Source organism: Ammospiza caudacuta, chromosome 7 (assembly GCF_027887145.1).
Source record: "Ammospiza caudacuta isolate bAmmCau1 chromosome 7, bAmmCau1.pri, whole genome shotgun sequence".
Classification (NCBI taxonomy): domain Eukaryota; kingdom Metazoa; phylum Chordata; class Aves; order Passeriformes; family Passerellidae; genus Ammospiza; species Ammospiza caudacuta.
Genome location: NC_080599.1, coordinates 36,133,099 through 36,159,569, shown reverse-complemented (window position 1 = coordinate 36,159,569; position 26,471 = coordinate 36,133,099).

Below are 26,471 nucleotides of genomic sequence, written 5' to 3'. Positions count from 1 at the left end.
CTGCCCTGACATCTCTTCCCTAAGACCGGGCAGCGAGCTACATTCTACATTCGCTCATCTGAGAAAAAGACAATAATGACTACATTTACCTCAGATGCTAACTAAATGCAAATTATTGTTTTCATGAATATTGTACTCACCATACCATAAAACAAGATCAAACCTCATTCTGCCTCCCTGTGAGCTCTCTCCAGTAAACACCTGAAGGGCAGTTTTGCTCAACTATTCATCACATTTCTACTCTCACACGTTTTTGGAGTTTTGGCTTAATTGTAAATTAAATTGAACTATTTCAACCATCCGTCCCTGAAAAACACAGAGCATAAAATGCATATTCAAATTCAAAATGCACATTAATTGGAAATAGGAGACTAATTATTAATCACTAGATCCTGCGTGGGTATATATTTCTTTATATATTTAAATCTATTTATCTACATATATATATACACATATATATATACACATATATATATATATATACACATACACACACACATAATAATCTGGTCATACATATCCTTTAAAAAACTATTAATTTTTGTTTGAATTCAACCAATTTACATAATGTAAAATCAAGTCAGTTGTGTAAATTTTAGAATTGACCTTACTGAAAACCAAATATTTCAGAGTGGGTTATTTTTTTTAATTAAAAAGATATCTGAGAGTCTGAACTGCTTCTGTATAAGCAAGAAAAAATTTCATGTTAGAAAACTATGGAAATGGAAACTATGGAAACTTACTCAATGGAAGTGTTTTTGCTAGACTTATTTGGCAAGAATTTGTAGAATTACTTCTAGTAGGAAATTATTCTGTATTTTTTGCACCATGGACATTGATGTAAAGTATTAACCACTCAACACTGAACACTGTCAGATGTGAGGAGCACTAAAAATAAGATCTGTATATTTCAACAGCCCTGTTTGCTTGAGAATTGAACTTGTTTGAGTTTAGACTGGTTTTAAATTTCTAGAACTTAGAAAATGGCATTTTTTGCTGCACTAAATCTGTTAATTATTTTATTATTTTAAATATGAAACTTAAGAAAAGTGTAATTCTCAAGTTAAGACATTTTGTAAAAAATAAAGAATAAAAAAACTGCTTTGAGACTCTTTCATTGCTAAGCTATAAAACTCATCCAAAATATATATTTTTAATAGAAATGGAAGCCAGTATAATAGATGAAGAGTCTCAAAATGTAATCACAAACACTATTACTGCTAGGAGTGTTAAATTACCAAGGAAAAAAAAACAATATGCACACAAATACAAGTCTAAAATTTAGCTTCTTTATCTTGTCACCAGGTTAGGAGGTAAAGGTCATACTGCAAAAAACCACTTCATAATAACAGCTGATGGTTTGTTCATATAATTTTAAAATGAAATAGGATGGAGCAACATTCTGTGTCTTATTTTACATTTATTAAAATGACGTATACTAATATTGATGAAGTTCTTCCAGGTAAGGAAAAAACTTCGGCTGGAAAGTGTTTCAAAATCACTACTCCAGGTGCAAAGAAATGAACCTGTCATCACCTAAATCAAAGAAAATATCGGGGTAGGGATTTTCCTGAACCCAAGAAGCTTTTTGAGCTCAGGGTCCTTGCTGCTCCAAGACGTGGGCAGCTGTGTGCAGGACAGGGATAAAAGATGGACATGAAAGGGAGATTCTTGGCTGTAGAAGACACAGGGAACATTTCTTCCCTCTGGGCTTTCTCTGAGGCTCTGCAGGGGCAGGAGCAGCTCAGGGCAGCCCTGCAGGGCTGGGATGGGGAGGGTGGCCCTGGGCCAGGCTGGGGACAGGGGGGTGTTTGCCAAGGGCCACCAGGGGCATGCAGAAGGCATGAATGGGGCTGGGGCCTGACACAGGGTGGGGGAGATGTGAGCCCAGAGCAGGCCCCGGTGCCTCACACAGGATGGGGGAGAGATGTGAGCCCAGAGCAGCCCCGGGGTCACAAAGGATGGGGGAGAGATGTGAGCCCAGAGCAGGCCCTGGACACAGGATGGGGAGAAATGTGAGCCCAGAGCAGCCCCTGGGTCACACAGGATGGGGAGATGTGAGCCCAGAGCAGCCCCTGGTGCCTCACACAGGATGGGGAGAGATGTGAGCCCAGAGCAGGCCCTGGTGCCACACTGCCACCCCTGCCTGGGGCAGGGCTCTGCTGCTCTGGTGGCCTCCACCATGGCTTCATCCCAGGGGTTCAGCTAAAATCCTTCCAGAGGATGGAGGCAACATAGAGACATTCAGCCTGTTACCAGGCACTGGTTTGTCCTTATTCTGCAATGACTCACAAAAGCATGGTTTTGTTCAAAAAAACATCACCAATTCACAGACTTATGCTTTTGTGGCAGCAAAACCACTTTTCACATTTAATATTGCATTTTTGGTATAATGACCAGCTCCTGTATTACACAGCAGGAAAAATAAAAAAATTGAAAAAGGGAACAAAACCAACTAAGTCAAAAAATGACACTTTTTTCTATTATTAAGAAAAAAATGGATACTTTTTAAGATATATCCCCTGCATTAATATCTGGTTTATGCAGTGTTTAAACATATGTTTTAGATATCCCATATTCTACTGAAGAGCCACCACTGTTTTCTCTGCAGCTCTTATTATTGCATTCTGTAAACCATGGTATCTGTTGAAAGGCAGAAAAGGAAAAAGAATGGATAGTCTTCCACAAATGAATAAAAAAAGCTATTCTGCTTTTTTTGTCTTATTAGGATTGATCTTTGCTGTAGCTTATGTAACTTATGTAACTTACTAAATTACAAAATGAGGCACACACATTAATCCCTAGAAATATTCAAATTTTCATTTCCTTCCTTCAGTTTCACAGTGGATTTGAAAGGATGCAAAGATAGTAGCCATGGTCTAATATTTTGAAGAACCAGATCTATCCTGCTCAGAATATTTTAAAAAACCACCCCAACTTACCATTTTCTACTGCTGGCAATACAAAAAGCACCAGGACCATTTTCCATATAGCTTGCCTTTGAGAAGATGCAGAGTTCAGGAGTCTTAGGAGCAATTCTAAGAGCAAGAGACTGGCCAGTTATTAGATTCCTAAAAGTGATGAAAAACGCTAACAGCAAAGAATTTGTTGCCAAATACCAAGACTATACTGAGTGATTTTTAATTTTTTTTTAAAGAGTAGACTAACATTATTTGAATTTAAAACAGAGTTTGTCAAAAAGGGAAAATTACATGAGGCTCAATTAAAAGAACACAGAAAAGGTGGCAGTTCTCTTGAAGATTCTTCACTACAATTTTATAGAGATCAGCTTCTAGAAGTGATCAAAAGTAACCAAGTACTTGGAGGAAATACTTTTGAAAAACTGTTGACAAAAATATATCTAATGCTTTCAACTCACAGTGAAAATGTGAGGTTTGTTTCAATATGAGCTGTTCCTAGCTCATATCTGTAGTTCAGGCTTGCAGATGAATTTTTAATGATGAGCAATAGTGGTGTCAAAACATTTCCAAAGAGCATAATCTCAGCAAAGGATTCCTTCAAGACATTGTTTGTCTGCATGGACAGCATTAGACTGAACGAGTCTGAGTACTATAGACCTTCACAGAGGCTGAGGAGAGAGTTGTGTGTTTCACCAGTGACATGTGGAAAAGCAATCAGACACTGGATTACATGGCTGTCACTGTCCATTTGCCTTCTTTACCTCTACTCACTCTGAGCTCTTGCAAGTAATGACATTGCAGTGTAGAGCAAGACAAAAATGTGCAGGAAAGAATGGGTTTGGCACATTTAAGCTTTTTTATTTGCAAAGCAGTTAAAAAAAATTCTTATTCTTAATTTATTTCTTCAATTATATACTTGAAGGAATATTTGCTAAGGATAAAGGTTACTTTGCACTTATAAAGGTTACTGTTAAACAATTGGAAGGTTTTTGTGATTCATTAATCTATGTTCAATGTTCCCCTATATGTGTTCTATTACTTCATTTCCAATGAGTTGCCCCAGTTTATAAATACAAGGGAGATCTAAAAGAATTTGATAATCTGGTATGTGTAAAGAAGTGGAATGCCTGTTGTCTGGGGAGCGCAGATATTCCTTCACACATTTGCTAAAGAGTCTGGGTGTGAACTTTCCTGTTTACCTGTCTGCAGTCCATACCTTCATACACAGTTCATATGACACTCAGGTTAAAGACAGCGTCTGTAAGTTTATGCATCTTCAACAGCAAAGTAGATGAGTACAGCAGTGAAAAAGCAAACAGCTGAAGAATTTTAGGCAACATATGCTGTTTTCATTCTTCCCACTGCACATGAAAAAGCATCAGTTTGGCTATGCCCTTGAGGTGGGAAAAATAATAATGGCATCTTGCCTTGCTGAAAAATTAGAAAAACATAAGTCTCTATATACTGCATTCAGAAAAGATTTTTCCTCCTAATCTAAATGTATCACATAGATACATTTGAATTTTCTTAAATGTAGATGCAAACCCTTCAGCTGACTACTTGAATTTTAGTGGTTCAGGGACAGAATTCTGCAATTGTTTATCATTACTTCAAACCAGCCGTGAGCAGTGCCATCTTTGGAGAGCATGGGGAGGGGCTTTTTGATTTTGATTTGTTATGCAGCAACCATGAACAACCATGAATAGACCTAATTTTTGCTTAGCACAGAGTAACACTATGTATCACTGTAATTAATTTAGACTCTGTGAGTCATTTTACATTAATTTTAATAAAAATGATACATGCACTGGAGAGGGCCTTGAGAGCAGACACAAATTAAATGAAAACTGACATGCTTGTAACATACAGTCTGTTGGCTTGCTTTTTCTTACTGAACTTGTAAAGTGTATCTTTACCAATAGAATGGTCATTAGAATTACTTTAATGGTCATTAAACTGGATATTTAAACACATAGAAATTATTCCATAAATGCCTGGATGTGTCTTTTAGCCTGTTTTATAGAAAATATTGCAAACTAGCAAACTATAAGCACTGCTTACAAATGCTGCAGCTTAAGAGTCAAGCAACTGACCTTTCCCAGAGCTTTTTCCATTGACAGCACGGCATTTGATGGAATAAGTCATAATGATTTTAGCTTTGTATTCATAAAGGAGTAAAAGATGATTACTTTCTGTTGAAATAAACAGATAAGAACTCAGTGTCCTCTGCAGCTGATGAATAAACACCCCAAAGTGCATAGTACTCTGGGGACTGGCAAAGAAGACAGAATTATCTATTTCAGCCTCTTCCCTTATACTCTTTTTCCTGACTCTTTACTACTAAAGACCTTTGACTGCAGAATAGGGCATAGTAACGTATCTTTCAGAGTGAAATCTGCTTCTTTGGTCTTTATTCATTTCTGCTTTGCAAGTTCAAAGTAAATATTTCCCTCAAAAAACCCCACATTCGACAGCCCTCTGATAAAGTTATTCAAAACAAGCAATGTCTACTAAATAAAATTATTTCCCTCCTTTAATTAAAACGGTGCATTGCTAACTTGACTATCAAAATAAGAAACATCATATTTGAAAAAAATTATTTTTCTCAGGATGCATGTGGAATTATGTAGTGGAAAGTTCCTTACTTGAGAAATAATAAAGCTTCAATATAGGTTTTTAGTGTCTTGGGTTGGGGAGGAGCAGTGAATAAAATATATTCTAAGCAATATATCTGAAGACTTTGTATCTCATTTGTATGCATCAACAGGGAGAAAAAAAGGTCCCAAAAGGACAGGGCTTGTAGAAAAGTCAGGTTGCTTATCAAAGTGAGTTCTGTGCAATACTTTTTGTAATGCATTATTTAGTGTTATTTTCATTATCTTAACTGTGTATGTTTCTTCATTTGGCTGGGAGGATTCACACTGCAGTAAATCACACAGCATATCTTTTTTTTTCCTTCTGACATTTATTCTACATTTTTATTCCTTTTGAAGTCTCCATTTTTCATACACCTACCAGGTCAAATCCATCTCCCACTTAAATCCAAGTGTCCCAGTGACTGTAGTGGGAATTGAATCAAACTTATATTCCCTATGCCATGTCAAAGTCATAATATATATCCTTAAAAATTTCATCCTTTGAACACCTGCAAGACCATTCTTTAGTTGTTCCTTGGCAAAGCCTTTTTGTTATACCCATGTTCATCTTCCCATGAAAACACCTGCTGTCATTCTAAATACAGTATTTAGCTCTTCACATTGAAGACATTGTGGCAAGAAATTAAGGACCAAGAAAGCAGTATTCAAGCTATGTGCATCTTTGGTCTCATCTACGTTATTCATTCTGCAGTTTACGTGATTAAAAAGCTTGTTAAAAAAAGGAATTAAAGTAATTGTCATCTGTAATTACGTAGGAGAACATGCACTTGGGAAAACTTCAAACTCACTTTGTGATACCAACGTTGGCAACACAATGATGAAGAGGAAGTCTTTCACAACCAGACATTACCCCATCAATCAGTTTGCAGTCAGGAGAAAAATTGACTTTGTCATGATATGGTTCTTAAAGCAAAAGTAATAAATTCTATAGAAACAGCAAGCCTACAGCGTAGCTAATTTATTCATTATCCACCCCAGAAAAATAATTAAGTCATGCTTTCTTTCCTGGCTCTTCATTACAGTTTAGCCTTTTTCTGCAGCAGTCAGTGACTGAATGCTTATTAAAATAAATTAGCTGCAAAACTTTTAACTCTGTCTTAAAGAAAAACTAATCCACTTTTCTAGTGGAAACAACATTGATTAAATAAACCGAGTTTCATGCCGAGACAACTAATTCCTTTAGCCACAGTTTCCTATCTTAAATCATGTTGTATCTGTATTAGTTTGAGAAGTATATAATGAGCTGTGAGTTTATAATTGGTATTAACCTCTTTCTGTATAAATTCCATTTTTTTCTAGCCTGGGTGATTTTAGTGATGGAATCAAATAACTATTTTATTCCATCCTAGCCTATATTGTACTTGTGAATCCTTTTTTTTCAGAAAGCACACATGCAGTCATTCAGATATACTTTGTTATTCCTCTGATCCAGGTGCTCCAGACAGACTGCCTAGACTGGAAGGAACTTCATCCATATCAAACTGCTTCACAGGTACTACATAGGAATTTCGCTTTAAGAAAATAAGTATTGCTCATATTTCATTTAAGGAATATGGAATACAAGCATTTAAAATAACATTTGAACCTGATCCACTGACAAGCTTAATTATGAAAATATTCTCTCAAACAATTTGTGTTTCACATAAAAGCACATCATACAAGGCCAAATGCTGCAAAATGGGCAAATAAAGCTGAAGCAATTGTCACCATGTGACCTGTGTAGAGTTGCCCACATCATTGTTTTAAAAAGCATATAGGTTCATATTTTTAAAAGTAAATATTTTCTTTAATGCCAGCAGCAGTAATCAACGAACAGTTTGCTAAGTAGAGCAATCTAGTGATGAATCAATCAGATCACACACATACCAGCTGCCACAACAAAGGAGATAATAAGAATTTGATGTGAAATAGTGATTAAATCAATATAATTAAGCCAGGGATAAATCCATCACCCCTTCCCAAGACCAACCTTGTCACAGGGCATCAGAGGGGCTGGCTGATGCAGAAGCACAGCTCAGCAATAACTGCAGCCTGAGGGTGTCGACATCCTCTGCACTCACAACAATCCCCGGTGCACTTGTGCACTTCCAGTGGCTCTGAATATTTATAAAACCCTCAGCCTCATCTTCAGCACCCCATTCAGCACCTCTGCCCTAGGAAGAGCCTTTTTCTAAAGATGCCATGTACATCATGGATCTTAGTCCCTGCTGTCCCTCATTACCAGAAGCTGCCAAAGCTTCTCAGGATGGCACACCAGGGCTGCACAGAGCAGCCAAAGGAGCTGCCTGCTGTTTGAGGCTGGCTGCTCTCCCAGGGCACAGGAACAACTCTGATGAAATGGGGAAAAGAAAACACAAAAATCTCCTCTGCCACACACGTTGATGGGTCCAACTGCACTGCACAGGAGGCGAGAAAATCTGCGAGGGGCGGCTCAGATGACAAAGAGCATTCATCAGGCAGGGCACGCTCGCAGCTACAGCCCGTTCAGAGGCAAACAGCCAAGTACCTGACAGACCTTGTTGACTGCTCCATCCTCTGGGCTGCCTGAGTCCCAGGGGCCTGGGGCAGGGAGCACAGGGATGCAGGGACACAGGCCTCTGTGAGGGCCTGGTGCTGGCCCTTTGTCCCCCAAAGCGGGCAGCCAATGCTCGCTCTGCCTGCCGGGATCTGCAAGGCCATCCCACGCAATAACCCCTCAAACCTCCTATGTGAAACTCCACAGGTGCTGCAGGACTGGCAGAACAGAGGGAGAAAACATTCTTTATTGTCACATCCCCCCCACACACCCCTTTCAATTGCTTGCCTTCCCTTTCCCTGCTCAGCTTGTTTTATCTCCACCAGGCTGCAGGAGCCAGGGCGGGAAGGGAGTATGTCTGCTCTGACAGAAAACTCCTCTTCTGCAGGCAGGAGCTCACCGAGGGACTCTGGCTGAAAAAAGTGGTCTACATCTTGTATTGATAATATCTTTAGTCTTTGCTTTACATTGTGATTATAGCTGTATTTCATAAATTCTACTTCTCGGATGTTTCTTTTTTACATTACAGCAATAAGCATATGAGAAACTAAAACCCAATAATCAATTGAAGAGAATCTTAAAAAAAAAAATAGAAAAAGAAGAAAAAGTGATTGCTCTATATTTACACCAGTGAATTATTCAGGGAAGGCAGCTTACCTATTTCAGGCAAACAGCAGGGGCTATGACAGAACTGCTTCAGAATTTTTTGTTATAGTCATATGTTTACTTCTTCTAAGAGGTGAATTGCAGGAGATATATTTCCTTTGTGTAGTGATACAGTAATGAAGAAATTTACAATTTTCTCATATTAACTTGGTGTTGGTACTTTCCAGTGAAAAATCTGCAGTTATATATGTGTTTCCATAGGAATATTTAAATTTGGATAATGTGATATACTTTTATCTGGTGAAAACTGGAGGCCTCTAATAAACTAAACAAATGAAAAAATGCCCTCTCTCTTGTTGTTTTACTAGATATAGTCACATCATTGACAACTTATTTAATTTGATATATGCCACTGCCTTTCTGTTCCTTAATTGAATAATCACACATCCTATCATTCATTAGCCTTCAAGGTAAAAATTTTTCTTTATAATATCTATAAAAATCTGTTCTTAAGTACGGTTTTAAAAGTATTATTTTCAGCATAAAGTAAAAATTATTAGTTTCTGGTGAGACAAGATACTGGCCTTTTCTCAGAACCCCAGGTTCTGTGTGAAAGCAGATAGCGTAGAGAAGTACAAGACAGTAGGGGATTTTTTGTAATGCTTTGGTGAAAATATCTTTTGAAAAGGAAGTGGTTCTAGGAACTTGGTTGTTGACACTGGGATGAAGTCCTGAGAGAAAGGATTGCTCTACCTGCTAAGTGACCATTCTGTTTCAGCCTGGTTTATACACTTAAATAAAACAAGCTACACTTAAAATGTAACATTGCCTGAGTTTTGATAGCTTCACTAAGAAGTGTAAACTGTGTAGGAGGACCAAACCATAAGAAGGAAAACAATTTCCTTTATACACTCATTTTTAACTAAATTGTTTCTTTGGTAGAATTTTAAATAATACTCTAATTTTCTTCAAATAATCACAGAAATGAACTCTAAAGTGGTTTACTCAAGTCTAGGAAAATGAGTGCATACATAAAAGCCTGTATCTGCATAGGTGCATATTGGTACAAACATACACTGCAGTGAACACACAACTGTGGACAAGGAGGGACAGATTTTGGGCCAAGATTTAGTCAGATGAGTCAAGATTTAGTCAGGACCTGAGGTTGTTTTCTCACACTGAAGAGTATCCTGTGAGCTCGCAGACACAAAAGATGACAAGATTGTTAACAAATTCCCAAAGTACTTTACATTAGAATATGAGGTCCTCCTTTATAAAATTTCTATGGGCAATTGAGCAAATAAAATGTGCAACTGTGGGGTGGTGCAATAAGAGAGAGGACTGTTGTGTGTTATTTTTCTTGAGTCTGACAATTGTCAACAAAGAATATTTCTGGACAGTCCAAATTTTCCTCTAACATTTGCCAAGATTTTTAGTGCCCTCTTTTGAGCATTTCACTATCTTTTTACTCCATGTATGTTATTTTCCCCTGTTAATCAAGCATCTAAAATACTAATATATTTATATAGTAATTGGAAATTCATAATTACCTATTAAAAAGAACATGAGTGAGAATGTGGAGTCTCTTCTAGGTACATTATGGGATTTCTTTTAATGTAGCTTCTCAGATTATACAAAAATTATAGACAAGAAGTATAGGGTAAAGAAGTGACACATGATATTCTTGTGCCACTTTTATTTTTACTCCTGTGTGTCTGCAAAAGTTTTTCAAACAATTAATTTGTTTTAAGAAATACTAAAAATGTGACAAATCTGATATAATTTATTTTGGTACATCACATGGTCCCACTTGCATATCTATTCCTCAGTACTCTTAAGGAATGTTGAGAGGAATGAGATCTGACATTCTTGAAATTTTGGACTTGAAATAATAATTCTTTTACAGCCAGTGGAAAGACATGGGCTGCTCACAGACTTGGGTCTGGGAATCCAGAGCCTCCCTCTGGAGTCTCTGAGATGATTCTGAAGGGATCATATGGGGAAGAGTTTCCAAATGAGGCACTTCAGACAGAGTGGCTCACTCCTATTATGACTCAAATTTTGTGTGAACACATTTTCAGGAGTTTCAATATTATGATTTCCAAATCATAATAGCAGCCATATTTTACACAGATTGAATGTCAGCTGTTTCCAAAAAGCTCCAGCAATTTGCTGTCTTTGATCTTCCAATCTTCAGGGCTGGAACGGCTTGAAATCCAGCACACCTCAGTCTAGGGTTTTGGGGGAAACAAAATGTGGTTTCTTCTTTTAACACCTTTTTTTCATCTCTATGCTCCTGTCCACTGGATCCTGCCTTCATAACAAGGTCTGTGTGAAAACAGATGCTGAAGGTTTATGTCTCATAGAATTAGGACCTCTGACTTGTTCCAGTGCATGCAATTCCCCCAACTTCATACTGAGCTAAATGATGCAGTCCCAATATTTGGAAGAGTCTGTCCTTCACAGTCTTCCTTCACAGTCTTATTCATTAAAGTTATTGTCTTCAAAATGGAAATTATTTTCTTTTATTTTGAGTAGAAACTAGGAATTAGCTAGTTGTTTTGTTTTTTTTTTTGCTGTAACCTACAATTCTAAATACTTTCAAATTAAGAGACATCCTGTACATTTTCAATGAGCTAATGTACAATTTGTAACAAGTGAAATATATCAAATGAAAATGATTTTGCAGTGATCTAAACCCAATTAACCTCAAAGAATGTTATGTGAATTAACCTCAAAGAATGTTATGTGAACATAGACTGTGAAAGATTTTAATTATGGCTGTAAACGCTATGCAATTATTGACCAAGTTTGGCAGAGATATTTTATGTTGCCTACTGTTACTATGTACTGTTAGCTTTTTAATTTGCAAGCAGAAAAATTTAATGTCAAATCACACTGGTAATTTGAAGAGTCATGGATTGAATGCTTGTTGACCACTTGAAACAATAATTCAAGCAGTCTTTCCAAAATAAAATTTCTGTTAATAAAAAGGAAATAAACCATAACTATTATACTACAGGTGTGTGCTTGAAACAAAATTAAATGAAAATATATTAGTAAAGGAAAAGATATCAAGTGCCAATTGCCGTTTCTAATTATGAAAATGTTTGCTAGTAATCTCATTAGTCTGCTTAGAAGTCATCAGTTACATGGAGCTCTCAGGCAGTCAGAAACAATAGTTACAGGAAAAATTGTGATCTGAAGATCGTGTTTTTATAGCAGCTGGATAAAGTTCAAAGGTTTTCCAATCATTCCTCAACACATAAAGTTAACGATAAAACAGTGTAATGCAGAGACTTTCATGCTTGTAAATACATTTGTTATGTCTTCATGCCATTAGGAGGTTCAAATAGACAATACAAATAATCTTAATTTTAAAAAACCCCAGTGTATAAAATTGTAGGTATAATAAACCAGAATTTAAGAAGAAAAGTTATCATGTTTCTTTTTTGTAGAAGAAAAACAAATCAGTTCTCTGCATTCATTTACTGTTTTAAATTAAACACGCACAGAAGTACAATGATATTCCCATTTTACAGAGAAAAATAAGGAAAAGAGAAATTTAAACATTGGAATAAAGGATCTGCTAAGGGATTCACTATAAAGCTATGTTCTTTCTATTAAGAAGCTGTGGACATAGCACGTATTTTGTGCTTTCATGTTATACAAAGCTCTTCTTGGACTGCAAAAGGTAATGCTGCATTTGACACAGAAACAGAATAATTTAAGTTGTAAGGGACCTCTGGAGATCATCTGGTCCAACCTCTCTCTCAAAGCAGAGCCAGCTTTGAAGTTAGAGCAAGCTTCAAAGTTAGACCAGGTTGCTCAAGGTCATATTCAGTCGAGTTTTGAATATCTCCAAGGACAGAGATTTCACAACCTCTCAGGGTAACCTATTCCAGTACTTGACCACCCTTATTTTGGAAAAATATATTTTCTTATATCATGTTCTACACTTATTTATATAGTCTTCCAGTAGAAAAGTCTTATCCCATGAGGTAAAAAAGAAACCTTTAAACTAAGTCAGTTTCTTCATGATTTTTTGGGTTTTTTACTCCAAGAAAGGCTATATTGACTGCAGAAGGTACATGAAAATATTTGAAAGAACAGAGCTGCTATTAATTTGCTATATACTACTTTTGGAGAGCAGCTAGACTTGAAAGACATTATTTCTAGTAATTGTGTAGAGCCTGTGTTGCCAATATCTATGTATTCTTGTGAGTATATAAGTTAATTAAATCCAGGAAACAACATTCAGAATTCTGAATTGGAAAATATATTCGTAAAGATGGGGTTTGATCTCTTATCCAGCAAATTCTTACCCTTGGAAGAATAGAATCCTAATGATCACAAAAAGCCATTTGTCTGTAGGGTAAAAGGTTTGATCAGTGTAAAATCATCGGCACAGAAGATGAAACAATAGATTTTAAGAACTTCTCTCCAAGCAGAGCAAGCATGATCAACAGGCAAATTGAGTACTTGAAGAGGTCTATATCAGAGGGAAACCCTGGGCCTGAAGGCCGAACAGAGAGGCCCACAGGAGGAACCTAGGACCCCTGAAATGTCTGATCACAAACCAAGGCATTCTGTAAATAATGAAATGGAAGGAAGTTGCTTGCAGGGTTGTGTTTTTCCCTCCTTTGATCTATCTGCCGTGTTTTGCTTATGAGAATAAAAAAAAAGTATCTGGTTTCAAAAAATGAATTCAAATTTTCAATTTTATTTAGTCCACCTGCCTCTAAAGCATAAAACAAGGTGGAATGTTTCAAGGAAGAGAATTCTATTACAAGGATTACACATAGATGGAGTCTAGGTTGGTTAGAGTAAGAAGTTCCTGGCATGAAGTACTTTCAAAAGTGCCCAGCTAGTATCTGGGAGAATATTCATCATATCCTGTTATGTCTTTCTATAGTAAATACAAATCAGCTAATTAAAATCGTAATCAGATGTTTAAATAATGGCATCAAACCCCATTGTGTAGCAAGTCAAAAGCTGTGGGAAAAGGCACAGAAGATTTCTGGCATTCTGGAGTTGCTCCTGGCTTGCCTGAAGTAAGTTTCAGTACTTGGCAATGCTTCTGTAAAGGCACATAGCCCTCATTCTCTGCTGTCCCTTCTGTCCTGAATCTCTTTATTTTAATATGCCCACCATTACTCATTTTGGGATGCTATGCCACTTTTAGGAGACTTATTCTCTCTGTAAATTTTTTCTTACTTCTGGACTTAAACTTGTGCCTTGTAATTTTTCTGAGCGGCCCATGAAGCATTGGGTTCTTTGAGGGAGGGGCTTATTTTGGATTCTCCTTTTCAGTAGATTCTTGTGTAATTCAAAACATTTTCAGCCTAGGTACTAACTTTTTTCATTTCTGAAGCAGATAAAGTTGCTTGCATTGTTGTTTTTTTTTTTTTTAATATAGTCCTCAGAGTCCAAGGTTTAGGAGCTTAATTTGAGTTTGACAGATCAGCTTAAATTTTTCTTTGAAGGGAAAGAAAAAACCCCACCCACCATGAACTGTGTGAGTAATGGTTATTACAATAAAATAACCTTGAAGAGACAACTTAATTAGTATTTAAGTGATCCTGAATTACAATGAAATTCCTATGGAAATGTGAACAACCACCTGCATATCAAATAAAGTCATGAGATCATTGCCTTTACAGTAAATATAATTTCGTTGATAAAAACTGGATTTCTTAAGGAATATATCATCAGAAGATAATAATAATTTCAAAAATTTAACCACATAGGAGTGCATACATGATGGACTGGCTTATGGGAATGACTGAGAATAAGCAAGCCCTAAGTGTTTGTATGAGCTGAGTTCATGCAGAATGACCTTGAAAAAGTCATTTTCACCTGCTTGTGCTTCAGCCAGCCCAGCTGGAATAGTGCATAAAAAGCAAAAACCAATGGATAAGCAGATGCTGATTTAAGCTGGCCATTAATGACATACATGAATTTCTGATGTGTATAATTTCACACTAAAGGCAGAAAGGGTGACTTGTATTGATGCCTCTCCTAGTTTTGGTTGCAGAGTTTTTTATTTGTTTGGTTCATTATTTTTAATACATTTTGGGGTTAAATATATGGAAAAAATATTTTGAATGGAGAGCTGTTATTCAGTGTTCTTTTTCTCCCCCTTTCTGTATCTTCATGGTAAGGTACTGTGCTAACTAGGGAGAAACAAAATTCTCTCAATGTCATGTTGAGCCCAGAAGACATCCTGACATTAGCACGAGCACGATGATTCACACTACAGATGAAGCCTTGCTGCCCAAGGGATTTACTGTTTTCTCTTTTTTCCTGAGACACTTCTGCAACAAGAGTTCGATGATCTCTGAAGTCAAAGTTGGAAATAAGCACACAGTCAAGAAAAAGAAAACCCTTCCAAAACAGAACAGCTGCTGAAAGCACAAACCCAAACCCATTCTCCTCCCAGGTTCTGCCTTTCTCTCCTGTGCTCGCTGCAGTCACTACTCAGGGAAGAAAATCCTAATATGTGGAAATGAAAATTGGGAGAAATATAAAGAAAATAATAGATGTAGGTTTTTAATTCATTTTGGTGAAATTTACACTACTAAAAAAATATTTTTTGTCCCTCTCTTAAAAACAATAACATTATTAAAAAGTGAAAGATAAGAGGCAGCTGAAACAGAGGAGGCAAGTAAGGAACATGATGGAGGTCCTGACCTGGAGTTACAGGGCTGCTAAAAAAGACTTTCTAGATTGGTGGCAAGTGGTTTGGGCTGAGAAATTTTGAAACAAAAGCAAAGACTTTAGCAGGTTTATTCCAGGATAGATTGGATTTCGGTAAGGGTGAAATACATCAGTGATCTTCTGGGGATGGCAGAAAGAAAAAGCGAGAAAAGGTAATGAGGCATATGGCTTTCCTGTCAGTCTGGGAAATTATCTTCCAATATGTGGAAAAGTAAATTTGATCCCAATGAATGTGTGCTATAGATTATTAGGGAAAGATAATAAGACAACCAAAGAGATGTGGTAGAAAGAGTTATTCCCCCCTCCCTCCCCTGAAAAAGTCTTCAAATTTTATATTAAAACCATAATGAATGCACAATTGAAACAGTCGAAAAATAAAGTAAATTTAAAAAGAATAAATTTAGCAAGGAGGAAGGAAGGCAGTGCTTGTAAGACAGGAAAAGAAACACACTGAGTACAAACCTACCATGACTAATTTGGCTATGGTAAGATACATTATTAATATGAATTTTAAAGAACTGAAACTTCATGTGTTCATTTGATAACAAATAGCAACAACAAAAATTCAAGTAATTTTAAATTATACATCTCAAAAAAGGCAGAGATCAAAAAAGGGGTATCTACCAGTACTCATGGTAAGTCTATTTTTTCAATCATTTTCGGCTGAGATGTAAAACAATTTAGTTTCTCATGACAATTTTTACAATTATCTCATAGGAGCTGCTGGCAGCGCTGCTGTGATGTAACAAAAGTGAAAGTTACTGGCAATAGACATGAATCATTTAGGAGCTAGAACAGGTTTGTGACCTGCCTCAATTATTCACACAATGAATTGGTGGTGATCATGATGGTGATGGTGATGATTCAGAACAGCCTTTTTTTCCTCTGTTTCACATTGAGGTCCAATATTGCTTTCAATTGCAGTGTGTTAAATTAAAAAAAATTCTGTTCAGTGTAAAATGACAGCCACACTGCAGCACTAGGCTCTCTCCAGAGCTTTCTGAATCTGCTAAAATGTCTTTTAGATGTGCTACAGGGCATAGTGCAAAGTACTGTAACAAAACACTTAATCAAATGCTTAAATTTAAGCATATGTGCAATACCATCCTCGTTCAGCAAAGCAGTAACTAGGTGATTAATGTTAAATAAATGGGACAGAAGTAAAACCACGTGCTTAAAATCCAAGCTTAAATGCTTTCTTGAGAGTAGAACATATAACTCATTTCCTTAAAAGAACCATATTCCAAATTCATGACTGAGCACTCTTTGCTGTAGATTGAACGATGTCGTACATGGACCTCTGACAACATCACATGAGTGGGAGGTATTGTTTTTCAGCAGAATGGGAAAATGTCCAGTTTCCATATAGTCAGATGACAAATAAGCTCGTGGATGGATATTCTTTGTTGCTCCCAGTCCAACATTTCCTGTAAGTGAGAGTCCCTATGTATTAAATTTGGTCATAGAGACTGACACCTTGGGAAAATTGTTTCTCTCAATAATGAAAAATTGTGCTAAAATTCACTGATTAAGGAGTGGTGGTGTAACAAAGACTCTTTCATGGGGTCCAAACACACTCAAGACCATTAACCACTGATAACAATACTGTTTCTGTTAAAAACCTATAAATATTTCAGTAGAGTCAATGACAGTTCTCAAGGTTTTTAGAGCAAAGTACTGAGTTATAGGATATGAGCTTAAGCCTTAGTTGTCATTTGGACATCTACTTCCAGTAATGATTTTACTTTTCCCTTGCATTTCCTCTCCTAAATAAGTAGGTGTTTATTCATAAATTGCTAAGAATTGTTCTAACTAGGTTTAATTTTTGTTAACTGATTAATTATTTAGAAAATATTTTAGTATGGCTACTTTGTGTCTATTCTTTAAAGTAAATTGTATTAAGTACAAAGCTCGGTTCTCTGAACTGCTACCACATTTTTCATAAATTAATATATACTGGGATATGCATAAGTAAGGAGGTTGTCGAAAATGCAACACATCTCTGCCACTACAGTCTCAAGATATTTCAAATATGCACCCACTTCCCTTAAAAGCACTCTGCACAGTAGTTCTAAAGACAGGCCACTAAAATACTTGCTTACAACTTTGAGTGTTCTTAGGTCCACTCAATTATCCTTTAATCTGAAGTCTACAACACTATTTCAGCATCTCCATTGTGTTTTGTGACTTCAGCCCCCTTTGTCCTGAAGCTTAATTGCATCCCCAATACAGTGATTGCTCTTGGGTTTGTATTGTTATGCAAAATAAAAGAGAAAAAAATACAGCTGGTATTTTAAAAGAAACAAATTATTGACAAGAAATTGTGAAGTTCCTCTCTATATTTTTTCTTTCACTGTGTGGTGATCAAGCATTTTAGAATATGTTTTGTTGTTGGAAATTCTCTTTGAAGTCTTCGTATTTGTTTAGTTTTCAGTCCACTATAGTCCAAAACCGGTTAATTTTGAATTATGACGTGCTGTAAATTAATACCCAAGGTGTTCTATGCATGTGACTGATGCAGGTGTGTACACATTTCCAGATTCCAGTAGGTAACATCAGTGTCCAAGAATTCGCATTTAAAATTTGAATTGTCTCAATAATAAACCTTATTTTCTTACTGCAAGGAGTAACAGTTCATAAAAAAACCCTTTTTATATTCCATCCTTCCTTATTAAAACACAACCATGCTACAAAGAACTGCAGTATTCTGGAACATATTGTGATATAGAATAATACACCTATACTGTCTGCAGCATTAAACTTTCATTCCCACAGGACAGAAAATTATTTTTTCAGAGATTACAGATCCTGAGAAGTAACAGTTTTATTTTCATCCCAGAAAAGAAGATACTGCTATTTTCTTTAAGACTGGAAGACCTTCACATTATTCCTTAACATGTTGAATGGCCCCATTGTAGTTAAAATAAACCCAAAAAACCAAAAAAAAAACCCATTCTTTAGCCTGTGAAGAACGGAACAATACTAGATTGAAACATTGTCTATTCAAAATTTCCCTTTATTTTAGGGGTGGTAAAGATCCATTGTCCAAATGCTACATAATAGTCTGAAGGACATGCTTCAGGGAACACAGTGGGTTGGGAGACACGTATGCAGTTCCATGGTCATTGGTGTATAACTAAGTAGTTCAGATCTATAGTTTGCTCCAGGCCTGCCTTACAAACAAAAATGGGAGGCTGGGAATTGCAGCACATCCGGTACCTTTTGGAACTTCCAAAGAAACACTTTTCCCATGTTTTAAGTAACAATGGCAGATAAAGACTGTCAACTCAATGTCATGGCAGATTGGAGGAGTCTATTGTTCTGCTTTCAGACAGGCATGGCTCGTCCAGCTGTGGAGCTGCTTAATCTCTGTATGATACAGCTTTGGTTTTCTCTGTGATATAAACACATTATCATGTACAGACCTTGGCATCTGTCAGCTGCAGCATGAGCATCTCAGAGGTGCCATTATGTTTAATTCAGACATTTCTTAAAGCTAGAGTGTGATGTGACCAAGTTTTGTAGCCTTATGATTTTAATGATTTTCAAAAATTATTTTACAAATGATCGTGGTTTGTGTGCTAAGGACTTCTGGACAAGATTAAAGTAACAGTGAAGAAATAGCATGTAAATTAATTTTATTTAAAAAATTTAAATGTGCTATGAAATGTGATCAAGGAAACTATAATTCCTGAGCTAAAAAGATCAACTTGTTTCTTAGATCACTGCGATGATATAAAAATTACCTTGTGAATGTAGGGAAAGCTGCTGCAAATACAAAGAATAAAATTTAAAAGCTGGTGGATATCAGCTGTGCTTCATGGATGTTTCAGCGAGCGCTGATGAATTTGTCTAACAAATTAGTTTAGTTTTAAATTACATTACCAAAGGTCATTGAGCAATTTTATTTTTACATTGGCCCACAGGCTCAAACAGTGAACTAGTTAAAAAGAAAAATACTTCTGAAAGAAAGTATTCTTGTGAAGCCCTGTAACTGAAATGGACAAGATTTTCACAACTCTAATTGCAATCATTGCACTGCAGGTTGCTGATTATTTTAGACTGATTTGTATGAAACATAGAGAAATTCTGAATATATTGAGAGCTATGATTGATATAATAAATTGATTGATATAATAAAAGGCTTCTGCTGCTTCCATGAAGGAAATAGTATCCAGTTAGCTTCCGAAGCAACTCGAGATATTGCAAAAATATGTAAAATAAGATTAGGAAAGTTCTCGTAAACTAGCAAATAGTTGTATCAACTTATTTGAAATATTAACATTGAAATGGATCTTTGATTTGCATGACAACCTTCATAGGCATCTGTGAATGAGAACAAACAACTTTGCAAGATTTTTGACTCAGTGCTTGGAAAACACCTAAGAAAAAGCGAGAGCTTGAGAGAATCAATTTTTTCCTGTAGGTTTTGCAAATAGAGATTATTGTTTTATTATTTTTTTTCTAGCCCTTTATGCCCAACTATCTTTTCCTCAGTTACAAAGCCCCCAGATCTCATCCTCTCTTATGGGTTTTGAAATTCCTCTTCCTTCCTTCTTTCATTGCTGGAGTTGTTCTGAAATGGGGCAGAGTTTGATGCTTCCTGGTGTAGATGTGTTACCCTACATCCTGAATGCACGGAAACGCACAATCATCTCCCCAAGATAACCAAACATTTTTTCAGGATGGATGGGACTATGAGGCTGCAGTCTTCTAGTTACTTGACATTTACAAAAATCTGCAAAACCTTCATTTTATTTGGATACAGTCTTTGACTTATAAATCAACTCTCTTACTCTATACAAAATCAGGTAGATTTAGATAAAACCTTGGGGTTGTGCCAGAGGGAGATTCCGGACCTCTGCTCCACCCTTGTGAAACTCCACCTTGAGTGCTGTGTCCTGCTCTGGGGTCCCCAGCACAGGAAGAACAAGGATCTCCTAGGACAAGTCCAGAGGATATAAGAAGGATGGAGCACCTCTCCTATGAGGAAAGGCTGAGGGAATTGGGATTGTTCAGCCTGGAGAGGAGAAGGCTTTGGGATGACCCAGTTATGGGCTTCCACCCCTGAAGGGAGCCTATCAGAGACCTAGAGAGGAACTTTTTACAAGGGCCTGGAGTTACAGGATGAGGGGGAATGGCTTTAAATAGCAGAAGGTTTAGATTAGATATCAGAAATTCTTTACTGTGAGGTTGGGGAGACACTGGAACAGGTTGCCCAGAGAACCTGTGGATGCTCCATCGCTGGAAATGCTCAAGGCCAGGTTGGATGAGACTCTGAGCAACCTGGTCTAGCAGTAGGTGTTTGTATGAAATGTCATTAACAGATATCTGTGTTACAAAGCTACTTTTCCTGTGGTAGTGCTCCAGAACCATCTTATTGGTGTTTGCCCTAGTGCAAAGATCACCCAAGCTTCTCAAATTTCTCAAATGCATGGAGAATTTTGTCTTTTGTGTTGAAGTAACTTCAGAGGAAGGTGAACCTGTTCTTGCCTCCATCCCTTTGCTTGCCCTCATCAAAGGAGCTGCACTGGATCTTAGCAGAGCTGAGCAGACATGAGGAAATCCCAAATGCCCTTTCAGGAGGTAACATTTGTCTCTCAGCTGTGCACTCCTTCCTGGCCCTGGCAGGGATCCTTTGCCAGTATGGCTACAGATGATTTCACTGCAAGACCCCCTATCTCAAATACAATTTCCCATTTCGGAGTGAACAAGGAGCATTTTGTTTATTTCACTTGAGAAAACAACAAAAAAGAAAACTTTAAGAATAGCGTGAATCTTTTGATAGCGCTGAAACTAGCAGTTATTTCCCCTGGATTGATTCAATTGGATCATTAAATTTCTTTTGTTGGGTTTAATAGAGAATGATTGAAAAATCAATGTATACATGCTTGAGATCATGGAAATGATGATATGTCAAAATGTCAGAGGGGCTGAAGGGGTAATGATAGAGTGCGGAAGAAAAGTCTCCCTTTGACTGCTGCACTTGGAAACTGAAAGGCTGAAAGTTTCTCACTAAACACTGTCTTTTACTTTTTGAAGCATTTGACATTCATTGTGCCTCAATACACTTTTTTTAAAAAGAAACCATTCCCCAAAGAAATTACAGAAATTATTCTTCCGTACCCAAATGAAAGTGACAATAAATTGGTTACTCTTTCAAGTATATTTCAGCTACATGTGAAGTCATGTATGATAGTCAGATAATAAATTCAGTGATGAGAAAAATAAGTAATTGTGGAGTTTATATAGTGGATGCTGTCAGCGTCAGGTATGTCTAAAATTTTAAGATGAGTGTATTTTATACTGTAGATTTATAAAAAGATAAGTGGATGTCAATTCTTGAACAAAGTTATCAGACTATGATGCCATTTTAACTCACAAAGTGAGTTACAGATATTCTTGAAACATGAAAAAATACCTAAAAAAATAAGTATCATGAACTAAATATTTTTCGGATATTTGCATAGTATTTCAGATCACTTGTCTTTAGGTTCTGTCTGATTTGTTTTCTTTTGCGGTTTTTTCAAAAATATACTTTAATGTACTAACAAAAAATTTCAGAAATTTTTGTTTCTTATTTATCTAAGCTTTTGTTTCTTATTTACCTTATTTACCAATTGGAGAGTTGTTTGATCACTTTTGAGACCTCTTTTGTGACACTAGTATGTTTTTTACTACAAGATCTTTGCTCCAGCCATTGCAGTTAGTGTTAATCCATGCTATGAAAGAGCTTCAGGTGTCATCTTCAGGCAGTTTAAATTTCCTTTACTCTGCTCACAAGAACAGTGAGTGAGGATTTTCCCATTCAAAATTATTTCTCTGAGATCCATAAACTTCACTGCTAACTTAAAAAGACACATTTAAACAAACCTAAAACCCAAAGAGACAAAAATCCAAAGAAAACAAATCCACCACCAATGCTATGTAAATGTAAATGTACATTTAGGAAAATAATATTGAAGTGGCAAAATTTAAATACCCAACAACATTCTGTTGATTTATAAATTGCCAACAGTTTCCTACAGTCCATTGTTCAAATCATAGTTTGGAAGATAATTTCATTTCTACTGTTATAGAAAAACAGTACAGAGAGAAAGAGATTGCCCCATTTATAATGGTTTAGGCATGGGCACTCATAAAATTTTGTAAACTGAATGCTTAATAATGTCTCTCTTCATGACCATGCAATTCATATGTACAGTTACAAAAGACATTTCTTCCAACTTCAAATCATCTTGTGTTACTTCTTATGGTTTTTGTTACAATAGCATTTAGGAGTCTCAGTACTGACCTCAGACTTCACTATGATATGATGTAATGAAAAAATAAAAAAATAGATTTTACTTATAAGAGACAAGGCGTTGATAACAGACAGAAGGGTGAAAGGAAATCTAATTTTCATCATAGTTATGGGCTGTGTTTCCTGCAAGACAGCAACTGAATTTTAGTCAAACATTTTCTAGCCAGGTGACTTTTTTTTTTACTGACTATGATATTGACTAGAAAACAGAATTCCTGTGTTAAATTGAATAGTTTATTTCTGTCAAATAAAATATTCATGAGTGTAAGAAATAACAAAAGAGTTCAGTTTTCCATTTATAAGGAGTGCTTTTCAACCCTGCTTTGTACTGTAATTTCTTTGTTAAAAAATAAATACCGCTGAAAATACTTTGAGAAATTGAAAGAAAAAATAACAATTTTGTTGTGAGGTTTAAAGAATGATTTCAGCTAACAAGTGTTCTTTCTTTTCCCCCTTTCTATAAACAACCTTTTGACTCCCAGAGCCCACCCTTCTCTTGCTTCTGCATATGATCAGAGTTTTAAAAAAGCATTTACCATCCTTGGAAAATATAGAATAATATAGAAATGATACCCTTCTTTACACCGATCCAACTAATCTAACCATGAGCAGCAGCATGACAAAACTATGGTCTTTTACTTTTTTATTTTTTGTTTTCTGAAATGTTTGTGTTACTGGCTAACAGGCGAAAGAAGATTCCAGTCTAGCAGCCAGTCATTTCTACCATGGTTTGTACCTCAGGGACTGAGACAGTGGTGAGCCAGAGTGAGAGCAAAGACAGCTCCATGCCTAGAACTGCATTTCCCAGTGAAAAGACAATAAAACCCCATTGCTGGCCATTGTAGGTGCCTGCCCAAGGCCTGCCTGATGTGGAGCTAAGCATGAAACTGAAAATAAAAAAAAAGCAGATTTTGTCCGATAGAATAGGAACAGAACCACTGGAATCATTAAAAAAAAATATTAGCAATGTAACGGGTGATCCATTCTAGTGGAGTTACAAGCAGATGCACAATTTTTGAAAATCTGTGTTTAATGACTCAGATGCTGGATGATGAAAATATAATCATTTACCTGTGGCTGCAGAGACATAGCTTGAACTGAAGCTGTGCAAATCTGACCATTTTGGCTTAGGAGGGAGAAGATCAGTGCCTGTTGTAAGAACCATAGGTGCTACGAACATATTGTGTGGTTCATGGCAGTTTTACGAAGAAGACATGTTTAACCTTCTCAACATGTTTTTGATTTTTGATTGTTTGGTTTGGGTTTTTTTCTGCACCAGATCTGAATGTAAGACTAATTATTCCTTAGATTTAGACTCCCAGACTGATGAACTTCACAGAATCACAGAATCACAGAATTTTCAAGACTGGAAGAGACCTATAAGATCATCTAGTCCAGCCGATGTTCTAACTGTTCAGCTAGATCATGGCAGCAAGTGCCACATCCAGTCTTTTTTTAAATTCTTCAAGGGATGATGACTCCACCACCTCACTGGGTAAATGATTCCAGTTTCTGACCACTCTTTCTGTGAAGTATTTCCTTCTTACTTCTAACTTACATCTAGCTTGACGCAACTTGAGACTGTGTCCTCTTGTTCTATCCGTTGTCGCCCGGAGAAAGAGGCCGACCCCCAGCTCACTACAGCCACCCTTCAGGAAGTTGTAGAGAGCGATGAGGTCACCCCTTAGTCTCCTTTTCTCCAGGCTGAACAACCCCAGCTCCCTCAGTCGCTCTTCATATGGCTTGTGTTCCAAGCCCCTTATTAGTTTCGTTGCTCTCCTCTGGACACGCTCAAGTAACTCAACGTCCCTCTTAAAGTGAGGGGCCCAGAACTGGATACAGTACTCCAAGTGAGGCCTCACCAGTGCCGAGTACAGGGGAAGAATGACCTCTCTGTTCCTGCTGGCCACTCCATTTCTGATACTGGCCAGGATGGCATTGGCCCTCTTGGCTACCTGGGCACACTGCTGGCTCATATTCAATCGACTGTCAACCAGCACCCCCAGGTCCCTTTCCACCTGGGCACTATCCAGCCACTCCATCCCCAGCTTGTATCGGTACAGGGGATTATTATGGCCGAAGTGCAATACTCGGCACTTGGACTTATTGAAGTTCATCCCATTTGATTCTGTCCATTTGTCCAGCCGTTCCAAGTCTCTCTGGAGAGCCCTACACCCCTCTAGTTGATCTACACTCATACCCAATTTGGTATCATCAGCGAAACTACTAATAAAAGACTCTAAGCCCTCATCCATATCGTCAATAAAAATATTGAACAAAACTGGTCCCAACACAGAACCCTGAGGGACACCACTTGTGACTGGTCGCCAGCTAGATGTGACACCATTCACCAGCACTCTTTGGGCCCGGCCATCCAGCCAGTTTTGAACCCAGCAAAGGGTATTCCTATCCAGACCACGGCCAGCTAGCTTGTGTAGGAGTATGCTATGGGAAACAGTGTCGAAGGCCTTTCTGAAATCCAGAAAAACAACATCTACAGCCTTCCCTGCATCCACTAGCCGGGTTACCTGATCATAAAAAGTGATCAGGTTAGTTAGACATGATCTACCCCTCCTAAATCCGTGCTGGCTAGGTCTGATACCCTGGCCATCCTGCAAGTCTTGCATGATGGCACGTAATATGAACTGTTCCATTATTTTGCCAGGTATAGATGTCAGACTGACTGGTCTATAATTGCCAGGGTCATCCTTTGCGCCCTTTTTGTGAATAGGTATCACATTGGCCAGCTTCCAGTCATCCGGAATCTCACCAGTAATCCACGACTGTTGGTAAATGATAGAGAGTGGCTTTGCAATCTCACTCGCCAACTCTCTCATCACCCTGGGGTGGATCCCGTCTGGTCCCATAGATTTGTGAATGTCCAGGCATTTCAATAGTTCTGTAACTAGAACTATCACTTCTACTAGAGTGATTTTGTCAGGTGCCTACCTGACATTAATTTCCAATAGCTTCTTGTTGCTGCTTTTTCCCCCCAGATATGAAATTACCCTGATCTGCTGCTTTGATGGTTAAGGGCACCCTGTGCATCTTTACTGTTGCTTACAAAGATTTTCTGTAGCACCAAAGTCATAGTTGTCCCTCGGATCATCATCATCATCTGATCTTAAATTCTTACAGCTCTGCTGGCTTCTCTTTTAAAGATGGAAAACTCAGAAATTATTAATAGATGATTCTGCTCTTTTTATGTCCTCAGCAATTTTATCATTGATTTCAATGAGTAAAAGATCAGAAATTGAGGACTTGTTGCTGGTCATTTAAGTGTAAATTAAAATTTGATGGTCATTTCATTGAGATACCAATTGTAAATTGCTTTTCATCAAGCGGTTTAGATTTCTTGAAAAGTGAATAAAATGTCATCCAAATACAGAGGAATAATAATGAAACTTTTTGAAACTAGGCATAATCAAAGGATAAAACAGTGTTTGGTCCCTCTTAACCTCTGTGAATCTTTTTTTATTTGGAGTGAAGAACTTTGTGGTACTCATGCTGCTGTCAGTTACAGTGGAGCTAAACTTGGCCATTTCAGTATAAATCATGAATAAGAAAAAACATGAAACATTAACTGGCTTGTTTAAATAGGCTTTTCCATCTCTACTTCAAGTACTGAAAGAATCTTGTTAATTTCTTCGCTAAGAAATGGCTCAAAACATTCTTAAAAGGTCCTTTGGGCTGCCATTCAAAAAAAACCCTTTAATAACACCTTCTATTTACTCTTTTTTAGTAATCAA